This window comes from Microtus oregoni, unplaced genomic scaffold, assembly GCF_018167655.1.
Source record: "Microtus oregoni isolate MIOR12 unplaced genomic scaffold, Mior012 000028F_ref0000031, whole genome shotgun sequence".
Lineage (NCBI taxonomy): Eukaryota > Metazoa > Chordata > Mammalia > Rodentia > Cricetidae > Microtus > Microtus oregoni.
This window is the reverse complement of record NW_024543087.1, coordinates 32,623,751-32,634,241: the sequence shown is the minus strand read 5'-3', so window position 1 is coordinate 32,634,241 and position 10,491 is coordinate 32,623,751.

The following is a 10,491-nucleotide window of genomic DNA, read 5'->3' as shown; positions in this document are numbered from 1 at the left end:
AGAAGACTGGTGACCTAAGACTGTAGACTTAGAAACTGAAGGCTAAGCTAAGATTATTAGCTGTAATACAGCTCAGCCTCATTCCCTCTCAGGCATTCCTGTTAGCAGAAGTGTTAGGGCCAGATACTGGAAATCCTAATGATCCGGACTTGCTCATTCGTTCTCAATAGGTCAATTATAGAAACAATCGCAAAAGCAGATAGAAGAAATATATTAAATATGACCACATTTATAAGGGAAATAAAGAGATCCAGTGCCCCCAAAGTCCATTTTGAGAGTCCTGAAGATATTGAAGATAAATAGAAAGCAACAGATTGTTGTAAGGAGGTGGCTAGTTAGTTCCCGGAAGCTTAGTTCTAAAATAATCACACAGAAACGATATTATTTGAAACATTGCCTGGCTCATTGCCTCTAGCTTCTTATTGGCTAACTTACACCTTAATTTAACCTATTTCTATTAATCTGTGTATCACCACGTGGCTGTGGCTTACTGGCTAAAGTTCCGTCCAGGTCCAGCAGGGCTACATGGCTTATTCCTTGCTCTGCCTCCTTTCTCCCAGCAGACCATTTAGTTTTCCCCGCCTACCTAAGTTCTGCCCTATCAACAGGCCAAGGCAGTTTCTTTACTCAATGGTAATCACAGCATACAGAGAAAAATCCCACATCAACAGATAGTATACCTAGTGGTTTTGGTCGAGGTGTAGTCTCCCCATCATCTTTTGCGAAGCTTCACTCTCTCCTGAATGGTACTCTGGCAAGAACTCACAATTGTGTGAAGCACTTTTTCATTAGACAAAGTCTCCCTCTGGCTGGTACCAGACTCCCGTCTATTTTCCTTCTTCCATAGGCAATTCGTAGGGAAATTCTAATGTCTTGGGGTCCGTTGTTTCAATAGCTTGAGAGCTAGTGAGAGGGACACAAGCTTCTCTTCCAAGCATGTTTATCTCTGATAGGACAGTGACATCTCCACCATTTCGTTGCTACAGTTTGCACCTTCACAGTCAATAAACTCAATTCTGAATGCTTCTACTCACGTTGTAGTCACTGCTGTCCTAGGAAACTCACATTGTTCCATTGTGCAGATTTCTATATGTTCAAAAGACGTGGATAAGGTTATATATTTTGCAGGCCTAAATCTTGTTCCTGTGTACTAGTGGCTGCAGGCCCAGGAAGAGAAGTTTTATGACCATTGTAACTTCTATAGTATTGATGAGAACAAGGGACTGAAACTGGCTAGGCAGTTTTAAGATAACAAACTCCATAAGCAGACAGTTTATCCTTGAGAAAAGTCAGAGATGTTTCTGATCCTGACAGTAATTTTTGTTTTTGCCAAAGGCCAGAGATGTAAGAAATATTTAAGCCAAAATGTTCTGCCATGGCTGGAGGCAGGAAGTATAATTTTCTTTTTTCCTATATGGTCATCCTTGCCTAGAATCTGTATGTGAGGACATGACCAAAACTGAGAGGAAGCTCCTGGAAGTGGACCACTGGGTGATCAGCTCATTCTCTTCCCCATGCCTCATTCCAGTTTCTGACACAAGATTTATACAAAATTCCTGGTACCCAGAAGGTGGGGCCCATATTTTGTGACCCACTACTGCTGTATAGGAGATCTGCCCTCGCTCTATTTCTTAAAGTCTCATCTCATAATAAATCAATTTCTCAGGATCCTCCTCTCCTGCTACTTTGCCAAAGCCAACTAAATTCTGTTTTTTAAAAAGCATACTCTTTATCGTCTTTGAAATTCATGATTTAGGTTTACAAGAAGAGGACCTGGAGGCCATTGATGCAGTGTGAGTTTTGTGTGACTATGAACATCCGGCACCCTAACTCCCCAAGTAAAACCTATCTGAAGGGACATAGAAGTCATCTGTTGAATTCTAAACATCCCATTTTTCTTTGTTCGTATAAAGGGAGGTCTGCCTCTCTCAAAGACATGTAGCGAGGAATCTGTTAGAGGGAAGCATTGCTACATTAGCGAATAGCAAGAGTAATAGCAAAGAAGGCGGCAAGAGAAAGAGAAGTACACACATACACGAGAGGAGGGAGGGAGAGGTCGGGAGGGGGGAGAGTGACCTAAATGCATCTTATGTTTCATTAGTTTTATTTTTAAAAAATTTTAAAATTTTAAAGAAGAAAAAGACAAGATCTCCTGAGTAAATTGGGAGCATGGAGACCTTGGGAGAGGGTTGAAGCAGGGAGGGGGAGAGCCAGGGAGGGAAGCAGAGAAAAAGGTAGAGCTCAATAAAAATAAAAAAAAATCCCTAACTTGTATCCAAAATATTTTTAAATAAAATATAAAAATGATAGTTTTAAAGATGCAGTCAAAGTTAACCATATCTGCATACTCCTTCACTCATGGCTGTTTATTCCTTCCCCTGATAAGACACACTTTTCCTACTTCCCTTATTTGTTTATCCATATTCTCCCTGGCCCATCCAGTTACCATGTTTTAATTTTCTTGAGTTTTACTGAAATTTTATGAGAAATCTTGTTGTATTACTAGTTATCATGCTATTACTAATGTTTATTCCTAATTATTATTGTTTTTTCTATGATTCATAGTTACTGAGCAGGAAGACAGTTCAATCTGGTTAAAGACAAATGCTACATAAATAAAATACCTTTATTTCTTATTCATTCTACACTATCGCTGGCTGTGTAAGTTTGATTAAGTTTTTGAACTCTTCACATTTTGATTTCCACATCTAAAATATGGTTAATAGTTTATGGATCTTAGGATGATATACACATTGAATTATGTCTTACTTAGTTGTTTATGCCTATGACAAAATAAAAAAGCTTTGAATGCATCAGCTTATTTAAAATGCTTGGAAAATTGAAAGTTGTATATACTCAAATTCTTGCTACAACTATAAGTTTTCATACATATATTGATTTCCTTAAATAGCCTTCTTTATATCTTTTCATTTTTTCCTCTCTTAGGTTCAGTTTCTATTTAAAGAGTTATTTTATTTTTATATTCTTAGTCTGTCTTCTCCAGTTCTTCTTTTTCAGCAATTCTTAGACTTATGAAGTATCTGAGTATGTATATTTTTATTTTGTAGATTTTACATGGTGATGTGTAGCTTCAGAGTCAACCATCCCTCACTGAATTTCAAAATATGACACCAATCTTTGTGAGTTCGAGACCAGCCTGGTCTATAAGAGCTAGTTCCAGGACAGGCTCCAAAACCACAGAGAAACCCTGTCTCAAAAAACAACAACAACAAAAAATATGACACCAGTATTTTCCCTTATCTAATGCTGATTAGGAGGTACTACCAGAAGCTACATCCACAGAGTCTAACTAACATGAGTGCCCAAATGTGAACTGAACAAGGATGACACCAATGTCATGTTACAAGGACAGGAAAAGCCATGAGGTTTAGCCATTATACAAAGAACTATAGGTAACTGAGAAAAACTAGGAGTAGGAGAGGCTGTCTTTCCCAGGGAAGAGTACGCCAATTGGTTGTCTAGTGCCAAAAGGCCGCCATTCTGAAAACATAATACAAGCAACATTATATGGACTGAGCAGGTTATATTTAAGAATACAAACCCACCCACCCACATACACACACAGACGTATGTATGCAATGGCAAGTAGTGAAAAAATGAGGCCAAGAATTTGAAGTAAAATGGGGAAGGGGAGATGGGACGGTTTGGAGGGAGAAAAGGGAAGGGAGAAATGTAACTATATTATAATCCCCCAAATAAAATCAAATGAAAAGATGGTGTCGTTCTTTCCCCCCTTGGCAAGTGACAGTTTTTCTTTTTTCTTTTGATGTTCTGAGGTTTCACTATTATGTGTTTCAGTACAGATATTCTTGGCTTCTTAGTATTTGGAGACAGTTGTTTTTTCAAAGAGCTGATGTTTTGAATGTGTGAGAATTCAAAACTACAGTGAGATTTTGTTCCCAGTGTTCTCAAGTTCCTTGCCTAGTAGCAACAAGTATGACAAAGGTATACAGAGTGGAGAAAAATGTGGTCACTGCCATAACGGTCTTGTTTTCATCATTGCTGATTCAAAAAATGGCACCTGAGAGTAAATTAATGCATTTTTAGCATTTTAGGTTTTACATTGAGGTCACTGATAAATTTGGAGTTGATTTTTGTACAGTACGATGGATGTAGGTCTGAATAGATTTCTCAAGAGAAAAAAATAGCTAAAAAATGTCCTTAAAAATGTCTAATACCCTTAGCAATGAGGAAAATTAAATTTAAAACTACTTTGAGATTTCATCTCCCCTCATTCAGAATTGCTAAAATCAAGACAACAGACATCAAATCCTTACGATTTGAGAAAAGGTGACCCCCAATTCACTGTTGAGATTGTAAACTGGAACAACCATTCTAGAAATCAGTATGGAAAATCTCCTGTAAGACCCAGCGTTCTCATTTTTTTTGCAAAGGCCCAAAGGACTTGTCAGGTTCTCAATCAGCCATGATAATTGTCATTGTGGTCACAATAGCTAGGAAATGGATCACTCTAAATGTTCATCAACTGGTGAATAGATAATGAAAATGTAGCTCACACACACAATGGAAATCTACTTTGATGTAAAGAAAAATAAAATTTTTAGGTAAATGGATGGAACTAGAAAATACACTGTTAGGCAACTGATTCAGAAAGACAAATGCTGTGTGTTCTCATTTATTTGTGAGTCGTAGCTCCAAATCTTGAGATATGATTATATAACCTGGAGTAATTACAGAAACTATGAAAGTAAAAAGGAAACACAGAAGGGGCGGGCTAGAGAGGGAGAGCAGAGCGCGAGTGCTATGAGGGGAATAGGAAAAAGAGATGAGACTAACTGGAGGTGGGAGGATAATACAGAAGATGGGGGACGGGGTGGAGGAGAGGTACATAACATCAGGGAAATCGGAAAATCCTTATGGAAACATTATTTAATGTTTACTTTAAGATGCATATATAATATATAAGTTACACACATACACACACAATGAAGCTGTGCTACTTATGCTGATAATGCTCACCCAAAGAACCATAAACTAGCTAGGAAAACCTCCCATTGAATTGTTGGTTTGGGACATTCAGGGACTCCCAAAACAATTTGAGATGTTGATGTTGGCTTTGATTTCCTCATAGAACTAAAGCGAGGATACCACCACAAACTTTGGACACAGGACTTGGAAAAATCTAGCAGCAATCACACGGAATCCTCCTCCCTGAGGGCTAGTACTGTCCTCTGAAAGTACCTGAAGGTGCTATCAAAGCTGACAAAGGAGAAAATCAATCAACAGTCCTATCTATTTGTAAATCATGAAAACCACAAAAATGACCAGCCTATTAAAGCATTATAATTCTACAATAGTGATATTATTATATTGCGGTAACCAAGAGCTTTCTAATGGGACTTAAGGCGCAGAAAAGTGGAAGGAAATTTGCATCTCATACTGTAAATATAGCCAAATATTTCTGCCAGTGAGGTCATAAACCCCAGAGGAGAAGGTATTACTGATACCTTTCTAAACAAGTATAATTTCTAACTCTATTTAAAATGTTAATCCTGATGCTCACCAATAATTGTAGCTCTCACCCTTTATCAAAGAAGCTTCTTTTTGCAGCAGATGGAGACTATTAGAGAAATTCACAACTGGTCAAATATAAACTAAGTCACCATTTGGTGTCTAGTCCCAGTTGATACATCTACAACACAGCCCCTAGACCTAAGGTTCAGGGAACATCTCAAAAGAAGGCACAGAGAGCTTGTAAAAGCTAGACGACCAGGATGTGTGCTGCAAGGTTGTGTTTTCTACAGAAGAAAGGGAGTTGCTATCATGAAATCTTAAGTATATGGTTGTCTAAATAAGACTTGCACAAAGACAACTCTAATTGACATTCCAAGGTGGATGTAGGAAATCTCATAAGCTGCTACCTGTGATGAAGAACTACATGTAATCCATGGCTGCTATGAGAGGGAGAATCAGTTTCCTAGTCTCAAGTAGTCATCCTTAAGCACATAAAGGCACACATACACACACACAAAATCACTCATACACTCACACATACTCACACACATATAGTCACACATTCTCCTGCACATACACACACAAACATAGTCTCATGTACACACACTCACACACAGTCACATAGATATACTCTGTCTCTCACACACACTCACAAACAGTGCATCAGGTCACAAATTTGAGAAAGAGTAGGGGCAGCAAGAAGAGTTTGAAGGGTAGAGGGAGAAGTGGAAATGATATAAGCATTTATAGTATTTATGAAATTCTCAAAAAGCATTCAATTAAACATAAAAAGAATTAATTGAGAGTTTTTGTTTGTTGTGGACCTAAAAAAAATCTATAGATATACAGATTTATAAATCTGATGTCCCCAAATGGCTGTCTTTTATCTCTTTACAATTTAAAACTTAAATCCATTAATTGATAATGTTGGATCATTTTGTATTTGTTTAGGAAAGCTTGTCTGTCTTTAATACCAATTTAGATCAAGGCTAAAAAAATGTAACAGAGAAGTCAATATCTCACTTAAATTATAAAAACTCCACATAGAGCTAATATAAGATTCATCACTAAGAATTAAAAAAAATTGTTAGTGTTCTAATATGGAGATCAATCTAGGACTAGAACCCAATCCCTGAGTTGAAAGCAATCAGATGTTCTTAAAGAGGTTGTTTTGCTTTTTATGGTAAACCAAGACAAGATCTCAAAAATTGTTTCATATTTTCTGCTGTTTGTGTTTCAGCCGTTTGACTACTCAGGAAATTGTCTTAACAAAGTCATGGTTCACTTCTGTGTTTATCTGTGTTGATGTCTCTTAAATATCACTTTGCAAACAATTATTTCAAATTGGTTTTAGTATATTTAGTGCTCTATGAGCAACTGGACACGTTATCTGCATATCTAAACTTAATATATTATGAAACATTTACAAAGATAAAAGCATATAACATTTGCTGATGCAGAAACCAAGCAAAATAAAACAAAACAAACATAGTTTTCATCTTAAAGGGAATAAGAGTCATTTTGAGTGACCATTGCGCTAGAACACTGATTTTGGTAACTCCAAATTCTGTGTCCCAATAGTTTTATAGTTTTGCAGAACACAGAAATTAATAAATCAAGGCTAGTCAAGTTCATTGGTGAGTGCATCAGAGAGGAACTTAGAGTAAGATGGGTGATGGAGGAAGGTCATTGGCTAATAAAGGAACTGCCTTGGCCCATTTTATTGGTTAGGACATAGGTAGGTGGAGTAAACAGAACAGAATGCCGGGAGGAAGAGGAAGTGAGGTCAGTCTCGACAGCTCTCGGGAGCAAATGCCTGAGAGAGACGCCATGCCCCGCTCCCGGGATGAAGCTCCGACCAAGGATGGACATAGGCTAGAATCTTCCCGGTAAGCGCACCTTGGGGTGCTACACACAGATGATTAGAAATGGGCTAAATTAATATGTGAGAATTAGCCTAAAAGAGAATGGGCCAAGCAGTGATTAAATGAATACAGTGTCCGTGTAATTATTTCGGGGCATAAGCTAGCTGGGCAGGCGGCTGGGGTGTTGGGGACGCAGCCCCGCGCCTCCCTTATTACTTCAGATGGGATGTAGTAATAAGAGCGGCGGGGCTGCGTCCCCAACACCCCAGCTGCCTGCTCGGCTAGCTTAACCCGAAATAATTACACGGACACTGTATTCATTTAAACACTGTTGGCCCTTTAGCTCTAGCCCTTACAGGCTAATTCTCACATCCCGATCAACCCATCTCTAATAATCTGTGAGAACCGGTCTTACCAGGAAGATTCTAGCCTAGTCCATCCTGGGTCGGAGCTTCATGGCGTGTGTCTGCCCGGGAGTGGGGCATGGTGTCTCTCTCAGGCGTCTGCTCCCAAGAGGAGAGCTGTGGAGTCTGACCTCACTTCCTGTTCCTCCCAGCGTTCTGTTCTGTTTTCTCCTCCCACCTATCTTCTAACCAATAAAATGGGCCAAGGCAGTTCCTTTATTAGCCAATGACCTTCCTCCATCTATGGGAGAAGCTTTTCTATTGCTCTCAAGTGCTGATGGCATCTTTAGTTTTTGGTTTAATGGAAGTGAGTCTGCTAAGTTAATAGATTCCAAAGGATTTTATCTATTAGTCCCAGTATTAGTCACAGAAGTGGGTGAGGAATAGCTGTTCTTGGGGCCAAAGATAGCTCAAGAAAAGGTAATTAGCCTTTGAACTCACAGCACTCCATTTTCTCCACATAGTGCGTTTCTAGTCAGTCTCTGCAGATGCAACTTCTTTCTAGGTGTTATCCTCCACCGGTTAATAAATGCAAAATAACCAATAAGTGCTGCTAGTCAGCTCAGCTCTGTCTCAACAACAAGGTGTGGCTAAAGGAGAAACAATAACAGACTACAGTCAGTCCAAACCAGCATGAACAATTGGTACAATGGGCCAGGAATGTGACCCTGCTTCCCTTTGGCCCTGACTGGGCTCAATAGCTGAATCAACCCCACTGAAGAAAGAAAGTGTTGGAAGAAGGGTCACCTGGCTAACTTAGACCCAAAATAATCACACAGAAACTGTATTAATTAAATCACTGCTTGGCCCTTTAGCTCTAGCTTCTTATTGGCTAACTCATATTAATTTAACACATTTCTATTAATCTTTGTATCTCCACGTGGCAGTGGCTTACTGGCAAAGATTCGGCATGTCTGACTCTGGCAGTGGCTCCATGGTATCTCTCTGACTCTGCCCTTCTTCCTCCCAGCATTCAGCCTTGCTTTCCCTGCCTACCTAAGTTCTGCCTTGCTATAGGTTCAGAGCAGTTTCTTTATTCATTAATGGTAATCACAGAACACAGAGGGGACTCCCACATCACATACGAAAGCTCTAAGAAGATACCCTGGATGCAAGTGACAACTCATAGAGATCATGAATTATGGAGGAGTAACAAGAAAACTCTTCCCTTCCACACAGTTGTACCTAACTTTGCTTTCTTAGAGAACAGCCGATAGGTATAATGAAATCTTTTATGCTCCATTGGGTCTGGCTAACATTTTTCTTTAGTTCTGTTACCTACTGACTACTGAAACCATCTGGCACCCTTTTAAAATGGACAATCTGTGGTTGTTTGGAGATATTCCAACGTGGTATAAAATAGATTCCATTACATGTATAGGATAATGATGACTCCTTAGTGTCTTACAAACTTAAAAAGGCATCTCAAAATTTCCATCCAGTTACTTGCTATTTAATACCTCAATAAATATGTGCTTAGTTTGATAAAATAACTATTTTTCCTACAGAGTGTATGAAATATATGATGTATGATCTCTTGTAATAACTAGCATTGTTCCCTAAATCTGTAAGAAGTTAAAAAAATTAATTGTCATTGTCACAGGCTTAATACATAAAACAAAAGACTCTAAATTTTGCTTTAGTTATAGCTTGTATATAGTCCTATGTAATGATGCTAATATTTATTGTTCTTTTGGATTTATTGAGCATTACTTAAACTATTCAAGCCTTCTAAAGACTGATATTGTTAGGGCTTAGTCAGTGACTACGTCCAGAAATGATAATCTTGGCTCAATTCAAGCTAGACTATAGGAGGATTGCTAAAAATTTACAGTGAGCATTCCTCAGGAGCCGGGTGAAATGAGCTTTCTGACTGCCAGGAAGGGACAGATGGCTCTCCAGTAACATATACTTTTTGTTGCTTATCAAAACCCATGCTGATCTCCAGGTTCACTCAGTCCCTATTCACAAGTACTTATTATGCATCTCAGAGTCCCCACACTATCCTCTTCACCCTTCTCATCTCCCCTGTTTCTCCTCCACTATGCTAGCCCTTAGGCTGTTCTAGATCCCAACCCCACTATTCTCTATTATTCTCTTTCTTGTCCTCACTATTCTCTCTCCCACTTTCCTCGCCCCAGGCATGTCCAATCTGCTTCTTTTTCTCTCAGCACTGGACTCTTACAGATGCCTCTGGATGTTGTTTCTCTTACCTACAATAAAAATTCCCCTCCTAATCAAACAGCCATCTCAATGTTTTTCTTTTTACTCCTCCCTTGCATACAGACATGTATTAGGTATTTGTAAAACCGTACCCAATTACATAGTTTTCAAATTGGTTTTACACTTGCTGGTTGTGTTTTTGTAAATCTTGACAGACATCTATTGTCTGTTACTTGATAGTTGGGTCTTGTAAACCCTTGTGACGAACTCCTTTTTAACCTTCTATAGAAGTAGAGTTTCTGATGAAATAACCAGAGCAATAGTTTTGAGATGTTATGACATTATCCACACCATAAGCAGACAGGACTTCAGGAATGCCTCACCTAGGAGCTATTTCTGTCACAGCTCAGTTTTAATTGGCCCTAAGTATTTATTGGCATAATACCTTGGGTGTCACTTACTTCCCCAACATGAGATCAAGTCAGACCAATAGGATGACTCTTTTTCTGGCATCGTGACACAATGGATAACGCACCATGTGATGGTTAATCAGCACTGTCATA